Below are 22,789 nucleotides of genomic sequence, written 5' to 3' on the forward strand. Positions count from 1 at the left end.
TACTTCTTACTGTGGGTCCTTAGGAAGTTATTTAACCTGTGTAGATATGAGCTTATTCATCTGCAAAATAGAAGTAATAATTATACATACCTTATTGGGTTATTGTGAGATTAATAAGCTGATAAGTGCAAAGCATTGAGAAAAAAACATTTAGTAATGAGTACATTTGATCACAACCTCTGCCTGCCCCCATGTATCAGGAGAATGATATTGCTTATTTACCTTTCGATTCTCTGTAAACAACCCCACCTCCAAACTTCAAATATAGATGCCATGTTTCATTTTTTCAGGGCCTTACTATGTAGATCAAAGCAATGAGTAGGAAGGGCTTTGGATCAACTGAGAGCTTAAAGGAATTACACTGGAAACTGTAAAAGAAGGGGAAGGCAGAGGTGGAAAGTGAAGAGGGAAATGCAGAAGCTGGAGAGGTTAGTCGGAGACATTTGGAATAACAGGTAAAGAAGAGTTTTTGGAAATAGCCACTTTGTGTGTGAGTTATTAGCAGAATAGGAGAGATGAGGAAGAAGGAATAATTAAATAATTTTTTCTGAATTGTTTAGATGTCTTGTTAGGTATTTCTTTTTAATTTCAAAAAAGTTTTAGTTATTTTATTTTTGTCCATCACACATTCTTTGAATAAAATACCCACTCAAAGTAGGAAGGTATTCCAATTCTATGAAGTTTACATATATACATATGTAAGACATACATCAGTATTTCTACCTAGGGGATTTCCTAATTCAAAGATAAGCTAGACAAGTCTATAATTAGGCAGTCCCGGTGGTGCAGCGGTTTAGCGCCACCTGCAGCCTAGGGCGTGATCCTGGAGACCCGGGGTCAAGTCCCACATCGGGCTTCCTGCGTGGAGCCTGCTTCTCCTTTGTCTCTGGCCCTCTCTCTCTCTCTCTCTCTGAATAAATAAATAAATCTTTAAAAAAAAGTCTATAATTATAATGCATGGCTATACTCAAGCAACCATAGTTCTTCAGTTGCTCCTCTAAATCTGAGCAATGCTGAAACACTGAAAAACTCCCTTCTTTCTATGAGAAATACCTAACAAAAGCATTCTATTTTGTTTTTATTCTGCATTTTGATTTGTAGTGGAACTACCCTGGATTTTTCAAGCAAGAGAACAACACATGGATTCAAAATGATATATTTTCTCACTGAACCAGATGCCTTGATTTTGCTTATTCTCTATGTGACATAAGCACATGTCTCTCTTGGCTCCAGCATAAGTTTGATTATGCTTAAAAGATATGTTGGATTGTACCTAAAATGGCATTATTTGGAGTCTAGATAACGGAGTACTTATCCGTTCCCATGTCATAATTTCATGTTCTTATCTAGAATTCTGTCTTAAACAGTGAAAAGCTTCAGTAAGAAATATTTTTTGGGGGATATTACAATTGCTATTCCAAAATGGAGGAGTTAAAGAAATACATTGCTTAAGGAAAGCAAATTTCTTGATTTTCTTCTTAATATACAGCATCAAAAGGCATCATTCTTTAGGAAATACACATACTATGGAACAAAAGGGAACAAATCACATTTTGAAATTTATAGAATTCATAATTTGGGCCATTAGAGCATACTGGTATTTCACATATATCTTCACAGTGTTTTCAAACATAAGTATAAACAATGTGAATCAATACCATTCCATCATTAAAGAGTCAGATTATTAAGCTTAAGGACATTTATATGCTTTCCTAGAGCTTTAAAACTAGAGGGAAATGTAAACAATAAAATGATTATTTAAAAAAAATAGTAATTTCATGTAGATCAAGTAATACTAGGTTTGAAAACAGTTACAAACTATCTTAGAATTCTTAGCACATTTTTACACTATATGCTAACAGTTAATTTGCTTTTTTATTGGTGATAGTATAACATTTTGTTGTTGTTGTTGTTCGTTTTGTTTTGCTTTGCTTTGTTTTTGTATAAGAGTCTCTGCAAGTCTGATTGCTAATACTGCCAGGAGCTTAGGAAAAAACAAAAACAAAAACAAAAAAAACCACCAGCAATGGGTAATAGAAACCTGTGCAGGGTTCTCTCAGTAGTTATAATGCTATGGTCAGTATATATGATCTATCTACTTTAAATTCACTCACACACATGCATGCATGCACACACACACACACACAATGTTTAATTTGTGGTTTCTATTATGTTCTATTACTGGCATGATGGTCCATAGCAGTTAAATTAAGTACAGATATTTTATCATTACAACTGAAGAGTAAGAAAATGGAAGCAATAACAATGAAATGTAGTTCAATTATAAAAATTCAATAGATTCTAAAATATGTGTGGCCAAAAAGAATCACCGAGAATAATTTAAAAATTATAACTGGATGTTATACTTATAATTTGGCATTGTGCATTAAATATTACAATTATATAAATTCTCATATTAGCAAGAAATTAGCCAAACACTGCATTATATATTACACATCATATATTACTTTAATATTATGATGTTTATCTTTCCAGTGATTTTAGAAACTGAATTATTAAAAATATTTTATTTGATTAATAGCACCAGAGAAATCTTACTGAGAGAAAGCACACTGGGGCTTTTCTAGACAAGTTGAGATTGTAAATTCATTTGGCACTGTTCATCAACTTAAAAAAAAAAAGTGAAAGTAAAAGCAAATCATATTTGTTATTCCAAAAATGGCCACATTTTTTTTCCTCCCTGTTATTTTGCCTTCTGAACTCCCCTGACACTCCCGCCTTTGTGACTTGTTTGGGTTGATACCTTGTTGGCAAAAGTGATGGAAGCAGAGGCTTGAGAAGCACTCACACAGTGGGCTCATCCTCTCTTGCAGTTCCTGGGTCTCCTGCCACCATGAGAATAAGCCCAGTTAGTCTACCAGATGATGACAGGACATGGCCTGATAATTCCATCAACTTGGCTGACAGTCTTCAAACCATTCACATTAGGCCATGTTGGAACATCCAACCACCAGACAATCTACCTTCTGACAACAGATACAAGAGAGAGAGAGCTCAGCAGAGATGAACTGAGTTAGCCCAGTTCGGAATAACCAGCAAAATCATGATCCAATTAAATGGTTGCAGTTTTAAGCCACCTTGTTTCAGAGTGTTTGTTACACAGCAAAAACTACACACAGGAAAAAGCACAAATTAAATATGTTAGAGATTGTTTAAACTGTATTATGCAATGTGCTTAAAATGGAAGTTTATAGCAACTTTAACACTTAAAGACACAGATCTGTATTTAGAATGGGTTATAATAATAACATTTAAAAGGATTATTACATGTTTTTTCACTTACAGTGTATTTAATGCTGTTTTGGTTAGTTTATACATAATAACACATTATATTCCCATGCCAACCAGATAGAATAGTACTATTTTTATCTCTCTCATTTTTTTTATAGGAAGAAACAAAGGACAGATTAGTAAATAAGACAGATAATTGATTTGAACTGAGGCAGTCTGGCTCCATAAACTGAACTCTCAACCATTGTATTGCTTCCTATGACTGATATTCACAGTACATTGTAGGGTAAATAAAACAGGAAACAAAATGTTATGAAAATTCAACTCAAATTTTTGTTTAAAAAGATGAATAGCTTGTACAGAGTGGGCAAAGATAAATAAATGACATGAGCAAACTATTGCTACTGTTACAAATTGCTGTAAATATAATGGCTTAAAACAATATAAATTTATTATCTTACAAATCTGTAGGTCAGGAGTCTCACTAGTCTAAAATGAAAGTACTGGTATGCTGCATTCCTTTGTGGAGAATGTAGAGGAGAATGTGGTTGCTGCCAGTCCAGGTTGTGGACAGAATATAATTCTCTGAGATTTTGAATTGACGTCCTTGATTTTTTTTTTTTTTTTTTTTTTTGCTGGCTATAAACTGAGGGTGGTTCCCAGCTTCTAGAAGCATCTTGTTCTTTGTCTCCTACCCTCTGTCATCCATTTTTATTTTATTTTATTTTTTTTAATTTTTATTTATTTATGATAGTCAGAGAGAGAGAGAGAGGCAGAGACACAGGCAGAGGGAGAAGCAGGCTCCATGCACCGGGAGCCCGACGTGGGATTCGATCCCGGGTCTCCAGGATCGCGCCCTGGGCCAAAGGCAGGCGCCAAACCGCTGTGCCACCCAGGGATCCCTGTCATCCATTTTTAAAGCCAGGTGTGATGAGTTGACTCTTCATGTGGCATTTCTCTGACATCTCTCTTCCATTATTTTCCACTTTTAAGAATTCATATGATTTGGGGAGCCTGGGTAGCTCGGTGGGTTAAGCAGCTGCCTTCAGCTCAGGTCATGATCCCAGACCCTGAAACCTAGCCCCACATCAGGCTCCTTGCTTAGCAGGGAGTTTGCTTCTCCCTCTGCCCCTCCCCCACCACTCCTGCACATTCTCTTGCTCTCTCTCCCTCAAATAAATAAAATCTTAAAAAAAAAAAAAAAAAGATTTCATGTGATCAGGTTGAGGATAATCTCTTTATATCAAGGCACTTAATCACATCTGTAGACTCCCTCTTACCATATAAGGTAACATATTCCCAGGACATGGGCATCTTTGGGGGAGCCATTATTCTCCCAAACAGAACTTGTACACATTTATGTACCAAAGTTGGCAATTGTTTCCAAATGATTTCCTAATAAGTGAATTTTATTTACTTCTTTTGATTTAACTGAATTCTCTGGTATTTCCGTAAGGGTAATATATTATAAATCTGGTATAAAAATATTTGTATTCATAGTGCATTTTCTGAAAAAAAATGCTTAGGGTATATTTTTCAGATACCCAACTTTGTGTGTCCTTTAAATATAGATACTATTACTTAATTAACATTGCTTGTATTTTGGGCTTACTATTTTATTGCCATAGTCAAAATCATTATGTCATATAACATAAAATTGGATTTATTTTCAAATCTATGGTATTTAGAGATGATAATGTTTTTCTAGAAGTCATATCAAGAATCATTAAGTGTTAAAATTAGAAATTTAAGTTATTCTGACTTCCTTTTATAACCTATTATAACACTGTCATTAATAAATGGATAAAGTTAATAATCCTTCTTGAACATCTTACTTCCTTCCACGAACAAATCTTAAGTTCAGTTAGTTAATTACCCACTATGAAGTATTATAGAAATTCCTCAGAAAACTAGCATTTTGAAAAATATTATAAAAAGTTTGACATCTACTTATTAAAGTATAATTGTGACATTTTTGACTTTTTAACCTCTTATTAGCTCATTCTCTCTTTCTCCATCTCCCTCTTTTTCTTTCTTTCTGTCTCTCTTCATTTTCTCCTCCATCACCTTCTGTTCTTGAAATGTTATTTCTTTCCTTAATGGCTTAGCTTTTTAAGATTCATATTTCTAACTCTAGTTTTGCTTTTTTTTTTTTTTTTTGGAAGACTTACATGACATATTGGAAGTATTACTTAATTTCCACAGTATTGACATTCTATACACAGGGGACATGAAAAAAAAGCAATATGTAATAGTATAGCAAAAGATATTGGGTATGCGTATTGCACATATTTGTTCTGTTCACATGCATGCTTCATTGTTCTATCAGACTTCACTTGCAAAACCTAAGTTAAAAATAAAATTACTAAGAATTTCAAAATACTGACAGCAGTGCACTAAGTTATGTGTGGCTCCCTTCTTAGCTTCTTAGCTTAAGCCTTGTGTGACTATACAGCTTGTACACCCACAAAACCAAACCTGTTTCTTTCCTCAACCCTATCACTTTCCCCACTTTCTCACTTGTGCTTTCTGTGATTTCCTCTTGGATAAATGACTTGCATACCAAACATTTACTCATCATTTTATTTTAAGGAAATGCATACCAGAATGGCAATAGTAGTGGTTATCACAATGAAATACAGGAATTAGTCCAAAGGCACCAAGTATCCCACTGCTGGTGACAAATGGTATCAAATTAACAAACTAATAATGTATACTGAGCTGAAACATCACAATTACTTATACTCTCATTTGTGGAAAATGAAATCAGATATGAGTAGAAAGGAAAACCATGAGCATGCAAGAGCTCAAAGCACTTGCAACATATTAGAGCAGTAGTGATTATAAAGATACTGGAGTTGACTACATTTTTTTTTTTTTTTTTTTACTGACCTAGAAGCTGAAAGGAAAGAGAATGACAGGTTCAGGCCAGTTGACTATTAATTCGAGGTACACTGTTCATGCCAGAAACCCTTCATGGCAAATTTAGAAGTACCCATATCTTTAGTAGCCAAAAGTCAGATTGTACTGAAAAATCAAAGCCATGTTTTGATTTTAAGAGCTGAAAAACCACCAGAAGGCATATTCACTGCAAACATAAGCCCTTGATAGAGGACTGGAATGCCAAAAATAAGGAAAGGACATTGGATAGATTCACTTGACAACTTTGAACTCCAGATTCTTCAGAGCCCTCTGAACTGGAGAAATGGTGTCCTATCTCTTGCTTTGGAAGGGGAGAAATTATATAATATCAAGATTGAGGATGGCCTTACTTAAGATAGATAGTATGTTGATACTTTTCCTCATGACCTTCTGTCTTCTGTCTTTATTGCCTCCCAAATCAACAACTAAGCTGAAGTCTTAGCATCTATTAAGTGGGAAGTATGGGCTATATTATGTGAACAAAAGGATCATTCATTTAAAAACTTTAGAAACTCACCAACATGTAACAGCAGAAGAATAAAATCGAAGGATCTGACATCTAACATGGTGACTATAGTTAATAATACAGTATTTTATACTTGAAAATGGCTGAAAGTAGATCTTAAGCATTCTCACAACAACAACAGAAAAGTGTTAACTGTATGAGGTGATGGATATATTAATTATATTGATCTTGTAACTATCCTGCAATGTCTATGTATATCAAATAATCATACTGTACACTTTAAATATATACAATTATATTCGTCAGTTATTTCTCAGTAGAGTTGGAGAAAAAAAAAGAGACTTTGAGTATACTACACAGAGGAAGAGGAGGCAAAATATAAAGCTGATTAGCAAGAGAATTTATCGATGTGACATCTGATGAATCAGGATGAAAATATTAGCAGATTTGATTAAAATCCTGCAGCCAGTTCTAATACACTGCTTAAGTAGTTTTGTATAAGTTTTTTGTTGTCATAATAGCATCCTACAACAAATAGCCACACAACCCAATGGCTTAAAGGAGTATTTATTCACAAGCCAGTGGATTGGCTGGATTTGTTGTTGTTGTTGTTCTTGTTCTAGATCTGGCTCAATTGTGTCAAATGGGTTATCTCAAGCATATACTATTAACAGACAGATGTCTAGGATCACCTTGGCTGGTTCACATAGTGTCTCATCCTCTAGAAGGTGAACTCATACTCATCTGAATAGTGAGACAGAGATTCAATAGAAAGAAGTGTGTAAGGTTCTAGGTTAGACTCAGGCACAGTGATCCTTCCACTTCATTTTATTTGTCAAAGCAAGTCAAAGATCCAGTTGAGATTCAGAAATGAGGAAATATGACCCCAGCCCTACCTGTTGAACTGCAAAGTCATACTGCAAAGAAATGAATACTAGAAGGAGTCGATAATTGAGTCATTTTTCAAATTCTCCATCTCCCTAATTAGAACAAATAAACACCTAAGTCTAGGTGATAAATGTAACGCTGGCCTAAGTCTGTTTCATAATGAGTCCAGTAGGCTGGCAGACCTACCTCATGGTCATTTTCAAGCTCCTTGAATATATAAAATATACAGATATACTTGGCACATTGCTGAAGTCATTCCTTGGCTCCTGAACTGAGGAGTAAGAAAATTTATCATAGAGATTAGATAAATCCTGAAAACCCTAAAGGATGCAAGTGTAGTGGTTTCCATTAGATCTCAGTTTAATTTTCTTATATAATCCCAGGGAGAATAAAAGTGAATCATGATGAAAAATGGTGGGCTATCTAATATGGTCAAGTAATAGGTCCAATTGCAGTTACTTTGTCAGATATGGTACCTTTAGTAGAATAAATCTGTGCAGCCTCTAGCATTCGATGCACAGTTATTGATCTGGCAAATGTGTTCTTTCTAGTTGCTGATAGAAAAGACTTCCTGAATGTTCCACTTTTGTTCCTGGACCCACTCAAATAATGGACAGAGGATCAAAGTGCTACCTGTTTCATGTACAGCCCAGAAAAAGAGATGAATCTGTATGAGGGTTAGGTATCCATATAAAGAGTGTAAGAAAACACCAAAAGGTGGGTTCTAGGTCTAGGGTACTGGAATGAGGTCATGCCTTTTGCAGTAGATAATTATTAATAAATAGTCAATAGTAATTACTATTGATCTTTGAAAGTAGCCTGCAGCTTTCCACTAAACCCTATAACAGACTTAGTACCTGAAAATACTGCATCAACAGACTATGAAATTGATTCTTTCAATTGGAATCCAAAGTTGGATTATCAGATACACTACTTAATAAATTTAGTTGGGCACAGTAGCAATCCATCACATAATGAAAATCACTCAATTAGGGTTGAGTCAGAGGGCCCAAATAAATTATATGAACAGAACCCAACATCAGCTACAATTGTTATACCAATACCTGCCCCTCAACTATTACTGGTTTTACACAATCAGCTGATGGAAGAAGAAAACACTTAGGACCAGTTCAAGAATGAATCAGTGACTGATATATATATATATTTTTTCAACAAAATATATATATATATATATGTTGAAAATGGACTTCTATCACATAAGGAGTAGCATTAAAGAATGATGTAGGGCTGCCCGGGTGACTCAGCCGTTTAGCACCGCCTTCAGCCCAGGGCGTGATTCTGGAGACCCGAGATTGAGTCCCACGTTGGGCTCCCCGCATGGAGCCTGCTTCCCTCTGCCCGTGTCTCTGCCTCTCTCTCTCTCTCTGTGTCTCTCATGAATAAATAAACAAAATCTTAAAAAAAAGAATGATGTTGAAGGGAAAAATTCTAGTGGGCAGACTTTCAAGCAGCATATGGGAGCATCAGTTTTGCACAGAGGGAGAAATAGTTTGAGATAAAGATATACACCCACTTTTATTTTCACTTTGGAGGGTGGAAAATAGATTGATTAGTTGGGCAGTGACTTAGAAAGAGCAAGGTTGAAATATTAGAGAAAAACAGATGTGGGGAAGAGATTTGTGAATGGATCTATAGGAATGAGCAGAGAATGTTCAGATTTGGTACAAAAGCCATTACTAGAGAGCTTTGAAACATGCTGATATGTCAGCATGGCATATCGTCTCCTATCAAAATAATCATTTTTAGTGTTTAGGGAGTTTTACATTGTGTAGATTACCATGAGATCTGCTGATTATATTACATACCATGTCCCCCAAAGCTGCCAGCCTGGAAGTGCTCCTAAGTTTTGCTAGAGCATCTAATATTACATCTATTTTTTTAATATTAGATAAATATTAGATAAATATATTAATATTAATATTAATAAAGTTTTGCTAGAGCATCTAATATTACATCTAATTTTTTAATTACATCTAATTGCATCTAATATTACAGCCTGGAAGTGCTCCTAAAGTTTTGCTAGAGCATCTAATATTTAGTGTAAAGGAAGTTTTACATTGTGTAGATTACCATGAAATCTGCTGATTATATTACATACCATGTCCCCCAAAGCTGCCAGCCTGGAAGTGCTCCTAAAGTTTTGCTAGAGCATCTAATTTGGGGATGGCATTGTGAAATTGGGAACAGTCCTTCAGAATGTGGTACATATATTTATCCAAGTGGCTCGATGTGTCTCATTGTTTCTATTTACTAAAATATATAGCATCAAAAAAGAGAGTGTGAAATTAGAATGGGTCCCTTTGGCAGTGACCTACTTGAGGAATAATTTGTGCTTTTTATCTTTGAAACTAAGTTCCCAGGGATTTAGGACCTGTTACCTGGATTGGATGCAGGATGTGTATGTTGAGGGTAGAGGGAGTCATTTTACCAGAGGCACAGAGTTCTTCTGAACCTAGTTACCATTGACTAACTTTGTCATTTTGACTTCTCATACCAATATCCAGTAATAGACCAGTAAACGAGTAAAACAAACTAAGTATGGAGCACCTCTTGGTCATTAAGAGATCATTATTATAGTAAGTGGCTAACATATGAAACACTGCCTAAGAAAAGAAAGCTAACCAGGGGCTTAGATCTTTCAGGAATAAAAGTCCATGTCACCTCACAGGGCAAATAACCTAGACTGACTGATGTGAGTCTCAAATAGGTGGAAGGGGAAGGAAAGGCTGAAGACCAATTTTGTCCTCAGGCAGATGTTTTTATTAACCCTTATATTTTAAGGCTTTTTTTTCCCCAAAATTGTGGTGGTGAAAGTTCTGTGATTCTCCCATACTGGCAAACTAACAAGTGAGCAGGCCAGTTTGATAGATGCTGAAAGAAGATACAAGACTCCTCCCATATTAGAGACAAAGGATATTACTGTTGCCAACCCAGCAAGCACTGTATACTTGATATTTGTGTTGGTCCCCAATCCCATGGCAGCATTACAAAATAGCAGACAATTTGGATGCCACACACACAGTAGAGCAGTGGTATAGTTGAGAAATGTGAAACAGCAACCCAGTCATTTAAAAAGAAATGCTAAGTTTTGCTCCCCAAACTTTGTTCTAGAAGGAGACATTACATCCGTCATTCAAGGCTATTTACTATACATATCTCCTTGAAAAAAAATAGTCTGGGACAAGAGTGTGGAAATATAATAAATACCCTTATAATAATACCTGAAGACTGACAGAGTAGGCTCATTGTGGGTCTTGAGTGGATTTGAGCAAAGCAAGAGGTAGGACTGTGGCAGATACTGTAAATTCTCTGCCCCAGATGCTTACTTACCAGCAGTCCTTTATACTGATAGCTTCCCAATTCCAGTGCCAGCTTTCTGCTTTCCTCTGACCAAGGACTTTAGTCATTGGTATCTGCTCAACCCACATTCAATGAAGTCTGCTTGTGCCAGGAATTTCAGGTCCTCAGGGCAGTCTGCAACTAATGAGAGAGCAGAAGTTTGTGGATTAAATCTGCACTTCTCAATTCCTTAGTAGAATAATTCTTAGGTATATGCTATGTCCTTTCTCAGAATTGTTGGCAGGATTTGGGGTGCCTCGGTGGCACAGTTGTTTAAGCTTCTAACTTTTGGTTTCAGCTCAGGTCATGAGCTCAATGGGGCATGAGATCGAGCCCTGTAGGGCTCTGAGCTGGGTGTGAAGGCTGCTTAAGACTCTCTCCTTCTCTTTCTGTCCCTCATCTCCATGCTCAATCTCTCTCTCTCTCTAAAATAAATTAATAAATCTTACAAAAATTGTTGACAGGATTGGACCCATTTTCTTATAGCAGTTACCTATTCATTAAGGCATATTTAATTGGATTTTCTCCCATTCATGACTTAGTTTCCTTACTTCGTCATTTGTACTTACTGTGATTACTTCCTAGAAGTACTTGCAACAAGACCTTGCCTTATGACCTAATATTAAGAGAACCAAAATATTGACAACTAGTGTTATCATATTATTGTTTCATTTTTTATTTCATTGTTTCTCACAAATCTGAGCTTCTCTTCATATACATGCTAGTCTTAAGTATTTCCTTTTTTATGAATTTCTTTCTTCACATTTAAAGGAATATTTTTGTGTTGATTATAAAAATATCTTGCATATTCTAGGTATCGTTTTCTTGTCTCTTTGGACATCACAAATGTACTGTTCCAATATATCTTCTATAGCTTCTTCAGTGATGTCCTTCATTCAAATGAATTCTTATTTTGATGTAATTATATTTGTTTTTATTTTTTTTGTTTATAAATTTATTTTTTATTGGTGTTCAATTTACCAACATATAGAATAACACCTAGTGCTCATCCCATCAAGTGTCCCCCTCAGTAAAGCCATAGTTGAACAATCCCTCTTTATTTATTTTCCTGGTTAGCAATTAAGCTTGCATAATTATGGATCTCTGTCCCACTATATACAAATTTTGGAGCAAATGTTTCAAGCTTCTCAAAAATGCCCATTGGGGGGTGCCTAGGTGGCTCAGCCAGTTGAGTGTCTGACTCTTGGTTTGTCTCAGGTCATGATCTCAGGGTCCCAAAATGGAGTTGAAGCCCTAGTGTTGGCTCCATACTCAGCAGGGGCTGGTTGAGATTATCTTTTTCCCTCCTTCTCTGTTCCTCTCCACCTGCTTATGCTCTCTCTTTCTCTAAAATGAATAAATAAATAAAATCTTTAAAAAATTAAGACATTGTAATACTTTTATTTAAATACATTATTTTAAATATATAATGTAATTTATATTTTATATAAGATTTATAAATAAATATATACATTTATATTTTTATATAAAATGTGTATTAAAAATAAAACTTAAATATATTATAATATTATTTTCCTTAAATATATTTTACCATCAAGCATTGTTTTCTAAAGGTCTTATATTCATCTAATAAAAGCAAGGTTGTTGAGGTTTTTTATAAGATTTTGTTTATGTATTTATTTATTAGCTAGAGAGCACAAGGAGACAGAGTAGCAGGCAGAGGGAGACAGAAAAGCAGGGTCCTAGCTGAGCAGATAGCCAGATGTGGGGTTCGATCCCAGGACTCATGACCTGAGAGACCCAGGCACCCCAAAAGTGGTTCTTTCTTTCTAAAAACTTTTAGAACTTTTTTCTTGATTTTTCTAAATATCACTGTAATGTGTCTATATGTGGAATTTTCTTGATCTCTCCTGTCATTCTATGAATCCTTTCAATTTGTGCATTTTCATCTTTCTCTAGATCTGAGAAATTTATTCTCATTATTTCTTCAACCCTTTCTTCTCTTCATTTACATTTCTTTCAAGTGGGACTCCTAAATCCTGATGCCATCTTTATAGCTGCCATTCTGCATTTAGAGAGGGAAGCAGTGAAGAACACTTTGCTCTCATTCTTCAGCATTTCACTTTAAAGTCTTTTAAAAGTTGATGAATGTCGTTAGGTTGGAATACACCAGCCTCAGGAGTTCAGACAAGAAAGAAAATGGGAAAGGAAAAGAACCAAGATGGTCTGTGCTCAAGACTCCAGCAAGACTTTTATACTGCATTTTACCTCAACAATTGGCTAAGGGTCAGTCAAAATTTCCAAAGACAATGTGAAGAATGATCAAGGAAGACATTGAAACGTTTCCTTCAACCTAACCGTTCAGTGCCGAGTCAATCTGCTGCTGGCTTTAAGTTGCTGCCACCACCCAAAATACATTCCACTTCAAGTCAAACTTCAGTTTCTTCAAGAATTTTTCATAAAACCTTTGGTATTCCTGTTATTCATATTCCCTGTGCTTTTTAAATTAATTTTGTGCTGGACCAGGGGACCAGCAAACTGCTAGTTTGCTATCTTGACCAGAGCTAAGAAACATCCTTGGTAGTCTTTGCCAGGTAAGGTTCTTTCTTTTCATGTCAAGCTTCCCTAAGTTTCTGTTTTAAGCTCTAAAGCCACCTTAATACACTTACATACATTGATCCAGCATTGTTCTTTGCATACATTTTCTTAAACTTGTCTTCTCTTTCATGCACCCACCACACCTGTTCTCAAAGCCACATATCCTTGTTCATTCACACATAGTGAATATATTATTCTATTTCAGGACATTTAGCTTTTTTTCTAATATTTTTAACAGAGATATTGATTGTCTGCCTCATTTTCTCTTTACTTTTCATCCACACTGGTCCTAAAATATGACATAAGAATTCATTTATTTGAACTCTGTGATACTGTAGTTTTATCCCAATCAAGATACATTTGCTTAAGGTATAGGATTACCACAAAAAGTTTAACATTTTCTTCAGTAAAATCATGCAGCGGAAATAAATTCCTAGTAGAAGCCAAAGGTTTTTTTGAGAACTATACTTTAGCTATTAAAAATTGTATCAGTCCATTTATGATACTTTGAAAGTCTTTAGAGATATATTTCTTTATCAAAGCAATTTTAGTCTAATAACAAAATCAATAGCATCCTTAACTCATTTCAAAAAGTATCCATAAAAGTAGACTGCAATTTTCCTATGCATTGAATTAAGCCAAATATTTAAAAACCTAAACAAGAAAAGAAAATAATTTTAATTTGCATAAAAAATTGAATGCATTGTTAATTTGGAGAAATAAATATTTATATGTTTTATTTTTATGATTGTCACTTTTTAAGTTTCTGTAGATAATACAAAAAGAGGTTAAATACAGAACTAGCATTATCTCACATGCATAATTATTATTTATATTTTCATGCTTAGCCATCCATACATTTATCACAGTATAGACACATGCCTACATTAATATAAACATACATAGGCATAATATATATAGTTTTTCACAAAATCAAATTTTACAGCTTTTACTTAATTATTTAACATTACATTTTTTATTTTCTTTATTATTATCAACTGTTTCTCCAAAGCATGATTTTAATTATCTTATTTCTTTTTGCCTTAATTTTAGGGCAATAACAATTGTTTTAACAATCAGTGTGCACTACGTTTTCTTCAGTAAAGCAGCTGTACAATTTTCATGGCTTATAATGATAAAAGTTTATTGCTCACTTCTGTGGCATGTCCAACATAAGGTCACTGAGGCCACTGTTCCACATCATCCAGAATCTTGCATCCAGGTTGATGGAGGGGTTGATATCTCTCTAATGCTTCATGTGGCAATGCTAGAGGGAAGAGGTGAATGCCAAACCATTTACTATCTTGAAGTTTTCACTGAGAAGTGTCACACATATTTTATTTTTACTCCTATTTAACTGGCCATCCATATGGAATTTCCCAATTACATTTGTCCAATACTAACTATATTTGGCTGTATTCAACTAAAGGCAGAATTATAAAACTAACTTGTTTATATAGGAAGCTGATGAGTGAAATATTTATGAACAGCCCTAAAAACTAGCATCAACAGACCTCTAGTCCAAAAATATTTCGTTTATTCTCCTTCCCCCTCAAACATGCAGTTATCTCCCCATCTCAAAGGAAGATAATTCAAAAATCCTATCCAATCGCAGCATAAAACTTAAAGTACAAGATTTGTGGATGGTTCACAATATCTTTAGTTGGCGGTGTTATTAAGTCCACATTTTAAATACATGCCTTAGAACACCCACTAACAAAGTAGCTAACTAACTACGTATATGTGTGTATGTGTGTGTGTGTGTGTGCCATTTGTCTTTCTCTTACTTTCATGATACTTTAGATTTATTTGTTTATTTAAGAGAGAACACACACAATGGGAAGGGCAGAGGGAGGGAGAGTTTTAAGTGGACTCTGCACTGAGCAGGGAGCCTGATGTGAGACTCAGTCTTGTAATTGTGAGATCATGACCTGAGCCAAAGCCAAGAATCAGAAGCTCAACCAGCTGTACCACCCAGGCGCCCTGAGAAGTTTTAATATGAAGAAACGTTAGTTAATACATCTGACTAAGAATTCCTTCGTGGTTTTTTTTTTTTTTTTTTTTTTTTTTTTGTCTTTTTTGTGTTTTGTTTTGTTTTGCTGTTGTACAACATACATCAGATATTCATTTGATATTTCACCTGTAAGCCTAGATCAGACACTCATTTGTATTTTCTTTTTGTTTTTCCTTGCAAAAAAATTTAACTACTACACTCATTCTCATTTCTGTCACCTCTTCTAGTTAGTTTTCCAAAATGAGATCAGGGTGAAATTGTTCCTTTCTAAATCCTGTCTCCTGAAAAACAAAACAAAACAAAAACACAAGAAACTATAATATTTAGTCACCCCCCCATAATCTAAGGGACAATATAAAGCAGCCACCACATAGGGTTTATTTATCACTGGGTGCCTAGCACTTCATTCAGTATGTGGCCCAGAGTAGGAGATCAATAAATAAATTTTGAATAAATGGATGGCATTCATTTGAATTCACTTTCTTGAAGATAATTCTTTAACATTTTATTTTTTCCCTACAACTGTTATTGATATATTTATTGTCCCTCTAATTCCTTAGGCTATTTTTACAAAAATGTATTTTTATTTAAAAATTATTACATAATTGCATATTGTTCCTTTTTAATTTATTTCTGTGACACAGAAACATTTTTATTGTGATAACTTTGAGTTCAGTGTCTTTGTTTGTTTTTCTCTACAATATATTTTGTTCTTAACTCCCAGCTTCCTTGGTTTCAATGGTTGACAATTCTGTCATCAATATGGACAAAGACAGTATTAAAATAAGTGTTAATTTGATAACTATACTGATACTTTTAAATAATTATGTTATACTATTTTAGTATCTTAATAAATATGATTAGCCAAAATAGTTTTATCATCCTCAAAAGTGCAGCATATATTATTTTCTATTAAATTCAGAATAGGTATAAACTAGAAAGCATTCAATTAAGCCAGTAGCAGAGAAAGTTTTAACACAGATTGCCTAGCAAGATTGCATCAGGATTTCATATTCTCATTTGTACTGGTTGTCAATATGTAACTATCAAAAGAAAACTGATAAAAACTATTGGTAAAATCTATCTTATGTGGGGAACCAAACGTTGATTTCACCTAGGTAACTTCTAGCAAATTTTACCATTTATTTCACAGGGTTAGATTCTCTATTCTTCCAGTTCTTGATACACTAGTTTGACTGCCTTTTGGCTACTCAATAGTGTTAATTTCTGTTTCAGCAGCAATTGTATTTTCTTTCTTTACTCTTTTTTGCCAACTTCATTAATTCTTTTCTCTGCCGGACACCTGGGTGGCTCAGCGGTTGAGCATCTGCCTTTGACTCAGGGCATGATCCTGGGTCCAGGGATCAAGTTCCGCATCAGGTTCCCTGCATAGAGCCTGTTTCTCCCTCTGCCTGTGTCTCTGCCATTCTCTCTGTGTCTCTCATGAATAAATAAATAAAATATTAAAAAAATTCTTTTCTATGCTGATTGAAGGTCATGTTTACTCCTTTCTTATTTTATAAGGTTTGACTATAATAGAAGACAATTTCATAGATTACTCTTCCCCAAACTCTCCATTCTCCTTACTATGAATTCTGTTGAGTATAGCAACTTTTAGACAATGTGAGTGCCCTGCATAAGTTTTTTTTTTAAATATTTTATTTATTCATAAGAAACAGAGAGAAAGGGAGAGAGAGAGAGAGGCAGAGACACAGGCAGAGGGAGAAGCAGGCTCCATACAGGGAGCCCGATGTGGAATTCCAACCTGGGACTACAGGATCACACCCTGGGCCAAAGGCAGAGGTGTTAAACCGCTGAGCCACTCAGGGGTCCCCCAAAACTCTCATCCTTGGAGACCAATGACACCTGTATCTTGGCCAATCACTCCTCAAATGTCTTTAGTGAGCAAGGAGGATCAAGTGAGAGATTATGGATCTTTTTTTTTAAGATTTTATTTATTTATTTATTCATGAGAGACACACACACACACAGAGAGAGAGAGAGAGAGAGAGAGGCAGAGACACAGGCAGAAGGAAAAGCAGGCTCCATGCTGGGAGCCTGATGTGGGACTGATCCCATGTCTCCAGGATCACACCCTGGGCTGAAGGTGGTGCTAAACTGCTGAGCCACCTGGGCTTCCCCCTGCATAAATTTGTAGATTTTATTTATTTTACTTGATGCAACAGAATCAGAAATAAACTCGATTGTTGCTCAATAGTCTGATATATTTTGTAGTTTTTAATTATTTAGCTAGTTTATATTATATCAGATATATTCACTTAACTTTTTTTTAGCTGTGTAAGTACACACAAGCAAACACTTTCAAAAATTCTCAGTAGAAGTGAGGTAATAGGCTATATTTCTTTGGGAATTCTCCATAAATATTACCAATAGCATTTTTAATGTTATATGCCTGGGCAAAGGCAATTTTGTTTACTTAAGGTGGTGTTATCACTTTGGCATATGCTTCTATAAGTGAAGGATTGCTTGATTTTAACCTTGGCTATAGCAAGGCCTAAGTTCATTAGCTTGCCCAACATTACAAATAGTGTTGAATCTCATCCTCCTTCTAGCAGAGTTCTCACTCTTTTATCTTTAGTGATCATTCTGGGATCACACTCAAACTCTCTTTTTCCTAAATTTATTGGAAATACTTCTGTTTCTTAAGAAACCTTGAGATCACATAGTATTGATATACAATTAGGGAATTTATTAACACTAAAAAGAGGTAACTATGAAATCCTAGAAAATGGCAGTACAAAGCTTTGCTACTGTGCTTCCTAACTACTTCTCATGCCAACTACTAATGTCTCTACAATCAAATAGCTTTTTTGAGCTGAGAGGATAACAGATATAGTTTAGTCTAAAGAAAAATAGTAACAAGATATTTGTTCCTTAGATCAAATGATAACTGAGAGACTACAGGTTGAATGTCTCAGGGCAAACACTTGGAACAGAGATTCTGTAGAATCACTGACTTGAGCAGATCTCTGAAGTGTGGAGAGAAAAGGTAGCATTTTCTTTGATTCCCAAGAGGTTGAAAATTAGTAAATCAGAGGGACTGAAGCCTGTAACCTTGAAGCTAGGAAAGCTGTAAAATTTGTAGTCCACTTTAGGAGGAGAAAAGCTTTCTCCTAGTCCCTGGACAAAGGGACTGACAACCTCTAAGCTGGTAAAGGTCTAGCCCACAAGAGGGGAAGACCTTATTCCCATACCTCTTGAGACTCACTTAAGTCAGTACCTGAAGCCAAGCTCCAAGGAGTAGTCAAGAACGTTGTCAATGTTCTTAATGTGTTCTAGGATCCAGATGGAAAAGAAAAACAAACTGACATATCAAACAGACAATTCATAGGAAAGTGGGATTATTGGAAGAAAGAAGAGGAAATTTGAAAAACAATGAGAAAAAAAGAGAGATAGAAAGAAACAGAGATTGATTTTAGGCTGTAAAGTAAAAATCATACCAAGCTTGTAAGGAGAGACTTATTTGCAAAAAAGGGAAAGATGCTATTGCAACAGAAGCACGGGTTGGGGAGGAGGCACTGTTGAGAAAACTGCAACTGTCATCCCAAAGGTGAAGCAAAAATTATCTTCCTTTCACAGAGAGAAGTAAACAAGGTTAGAGATGAATGGAGGTGGCACAATTGGTTGGTAGATCAGAGACTACCTTTACTTTAAGACCTATTCTTTAAGGCCTATTCTTAGGAGAGGCTGAAAAGAAGTTGATATGTGTGTTCTGGCTGATGATGGGCAAAAAAGTATAGGGACTTCAGGAGAAAATCTGAAAGAGAAAATCTTAACCAAATTTGGTTAACAGTATTTTGTTCTAATTGTTATTTAGAGACCAAGAATGGAAATCTGAAATATCTTATATTTGGTCTTGTTATAAGTATATACAGAGGTATCCATGAGTTTTCTTTAAGTCATATGGGGATGGTTGGCTCTTTTCAGTAAGCTTTTTCCTGGAGCACAAAGAATGGAAGATGTCTTCACCCTCACTGTTGTCCAAGATTACAGTTACCTTACAAGTAAGGTTCAGTGTTGTTGGAAAGATGTTTTTGTAGCACAAATCAGTTTATGGAACTTATTTTTTTTTTCCTGAACTTCAAGCAGTCAGGAGATAAATTGAGAAAAATTTTCTCCATTACATAGGTAAATTCTTAGCTGGAAGATTAAAGGAAGAAATATTATAAAACTTAGAGCAAAAATTCCAGAAAAGTGAAAATCATAAAGAAAGAGAGAAAATAGTTAAACTATAGATAATGGCTGTTAACATAGAAAGATTTTTAAAATAGTTACAAAGAATTTTTAAAAAGAATCAAATGAGAGACAAACATTAAAATATATATACATTTTAAAAAATCTCGATGTGAAATTCTGCAGTTTTAAGGGTTTTTTTGTTGTTGTTGTTTGTTTTTTTCCTAATTCAAAGCAAGGCCAAAAGAATGAACTCACACACACATACACACGCAACCCATAAGCATATATTGGTGCTTGTTTTTTTTTAATTCCATGGATACACAGAAAATCTTACAAACTTCCGATTACAGAAAATAAAAGATTTGTAAAAGTAGAAATAATAAGACTGGTTTCTTATCTGCAAAATTGTAAACAGAAGACTGTGAATGGAATCTACATAATGCAAAAAATAATAAGCTTGAAATTCAATATTCTTATATGCACCTAGAAATATATCATTTATCAATCAGAGTGATAGAAGGATATTTGCAAAACTCAAGGATCCAGAAATTATATTACTTATGTCTCATATCTGTATGAAATATTTGGCAAAAGGACATAAAACAAACTAGAATTAAGAACAGGAAAAGATGAAGAAGGATTGTGGTAAGTAATCAACCTTTCTACTCACTTTCTCACAGTCTTTTCCTCCCCCTTCCCTGTCTCTTCCATTCTCTCTCTCTTATTTACCTATGTATGTGTGTTTAAGTCTAAAATAGTACAAATGGAGTGTCTCATCTGGTAATATTTATGCTGAAGAGGATTTTTTAAATATAATAGATACATTACAAAGAATAACAGGAACTTGGCCAAACATCAGAGCCAGATGGAAGGAAGGTGAGAATGTTTTAAAGATCACTGCAGGGCAGGTCGAAATTTTAGATATCACATTAATCTCTTGATTTCTTTTGATCTGGGGAGGGGCATAGTAGTGTAAGAATAGACTTGTACAATAGAACCACTGGATTAACTAGGGGAAAGAGGACAATTGACAGTAATACAGATCAAACTAGTCAAAATAAAGAGTGATGGAAGAAAACTTTCATCAAGCAAGAGAATTCAAGAAAGATCAAAAGATAAATCAGGGGGCACCTGGGTACCTCAGTAGTTGAGGATCTGCCTTTGGGTTGGCTCGTGGTTCCAGGGTCCTGGGATCTAGTCACACATCAGGCTCCCCAAATATAACCAGCTTCTCCCTCTGCCTATGTCTCTGCCTCTCTCTGTGTGTCTCTCATGAATAAATAAATAAATAATCTTTAAAAAAAAAAAGAAAGGAAGAAATCAAGTGTGTGTATATATGGATGTGTATATGTGTAAAATTTTATATAAATAAATATATAATAAATAATATAAATATGAATATATAAAAATACATATAGTTACATTAATGGTAAATGGGTTATTAAATATCAGAGATTATCCTGCTGGGTTAGAGAAAATAAATAATTATGCACTACTTAAAATCACTTTTAAACCAAGTGCAAAATACAAGTTAAAAAATTTGCAAATGTCGAATACATAACCACATAAAAGGAAATACTAAATGCCACTATTAACATCAGGTAAGTGTGAATTAATAATAAGATTATTAAATAGGTTAAAAATGGGCACCTTGTATTGATAAGCTCAACTTATGAATTAAATATGGCATTCATAAATTCACATACACCTCAAAATATCAACTAAGTATACAAAATCAATACTGTTAAACATTATATGTAAAAATGGAAATAAAGCTTTGAAAATGAAAATATTAGTATACATTATTTTAATAATTAGGCTGCTTTAATAGCCCATAGTAGCTAATTATATATTTAAAATACAACCAAGTTATTAATTTCATTACTAAATAACAATATTCATATTTCTTTTTTGAATAGAAAAAATATACAGGATATCCATTTTTGTACCCATGGAACATTTATATACATGTTCATTACAAAAATTTAACAAATTCTGTGATCACTGAGCCCCAAAATAAAGATATATTTTGAAAATGTAACAGCTATGTTATTATTTTCAATATAAGACTTTGGAATTACCCTACATAGAAAAGATCAACCCTAAAATTCAATCTGCCTAGAAAACAATGATAAGGAGAATATATTTTACACCAGAATTTAAGTCTGATTAATTTTGAGGAACACTGTCATTATTGTAAACTTAATTAGATGGAGATTCCAATTTTAGCTGAACTAACAAGATCTCTGAAACTTGGTACAGAGGCATTGAGCTGGCAAATGTATTCTTTCCACCTTATGATTAGCAAAGATGGTTAGAAAGTGAAGAGTGAGAGGAGGAGAGACATCATCCATCTCCTCTGCATTGCAGTCTTTTTCCCAGCAGCTATATTTTCTCATGGCTCCCCTCTTGTCTGATTGGCCCACCAAGATTCCAGCTGTCTTCTTTGCATTAGTTTGGTCTGGTCACCATAACAAAATACCATAGACTGGGTGGCTCAAACAATGGAAATGTATTTTCTCACAGTCCAACATAAGGTACTGGCGGGTTTGGTTTCTTCAGAGGTCTCTATCCTTGGCTTACAGATGGCCACTTTTCTGCTGTGTCCTCATGTGATCTTTCCTCTGTGTGTGTGCATCTCTAGTATCTCTGTGTGTAAGCAATTTTCTCCTCTTATAAGGATGCCAGTCAGATCGAATTAGAGCAAACCTTAATGGCCTCACTAACTTAATCACCTTTTAAAGGCCTCATCTCCTAAACAGTCACATCCAGAGATAGTGGAGGTTGAAGCTTCAACATATGAATTTGGAGTGGGGGTAGGGGTACTCATTTCAGCCCACAACATTCTTCTATTTGGTTTTTAGCCTAGGAGTGGCAGTAGTATCTGGTTACAGTTAATCACTCATCATCCTCTGTTTGCTTTTGTGCTTCTAATCAAATTTAGTTTTTATTTTTAGAAACATCATAGAATAAGTAAAAAAAAAAATAAAAATCTTAGAATCACACATCATTTCATTATCAATTTTTATATTTAAAAATAAAGTAACCTACATAGCACCTCATTTCTTATATATCTCATAAATCTGTTGGGTACAAACATGTTTTTATTACTATCACTATCATGACCAAGC

At 34.7% G+C, this 22,789-nt stretch overlaps 1 long non-coding RNA gene across 3 annotated transcripts in view; it reads left to right on the forward strand.

Annotated features, from left to right (window-relative positions):
• Nucleotides 1–3,078, forward strand: part of LOC140623627 (uncharacterized) — a 57,568-nt gene extending 54,490 nt beyond the window's left edge. For 2 of the 3 annotated variants that reach the window (XR_012023179.1, XR_012023180.1), the window contains 2 exons: nucleotides 291–455; nucleotides 2,835–3,078. This is a non-coding gene — a long non-coding RNA (uncharacterized lncRNA). The remainder of the gene's footprint in view (nucleotides 1–290; nucleotides 456–2,834) is intronic. The other variant, XR_012023181.1, reaches the window with a different exon arrangement.
• Nucleotides 3,079–22,789: the final 19,711 nt, after the last annotated feature.

Source organism: Canis lupus, chromosome 33, assembly GCF_048164855.1.
Source record: "Canis lupus baileyi chromosome 33, mCanLup2.hap1, whole genome shotgun sequence".
NCBI classification, from domain to species: Eukaryota; Metazoa; Chordata; class Mammalia; order Carnivora; family Canidae; genus Canis; species Canis lupus.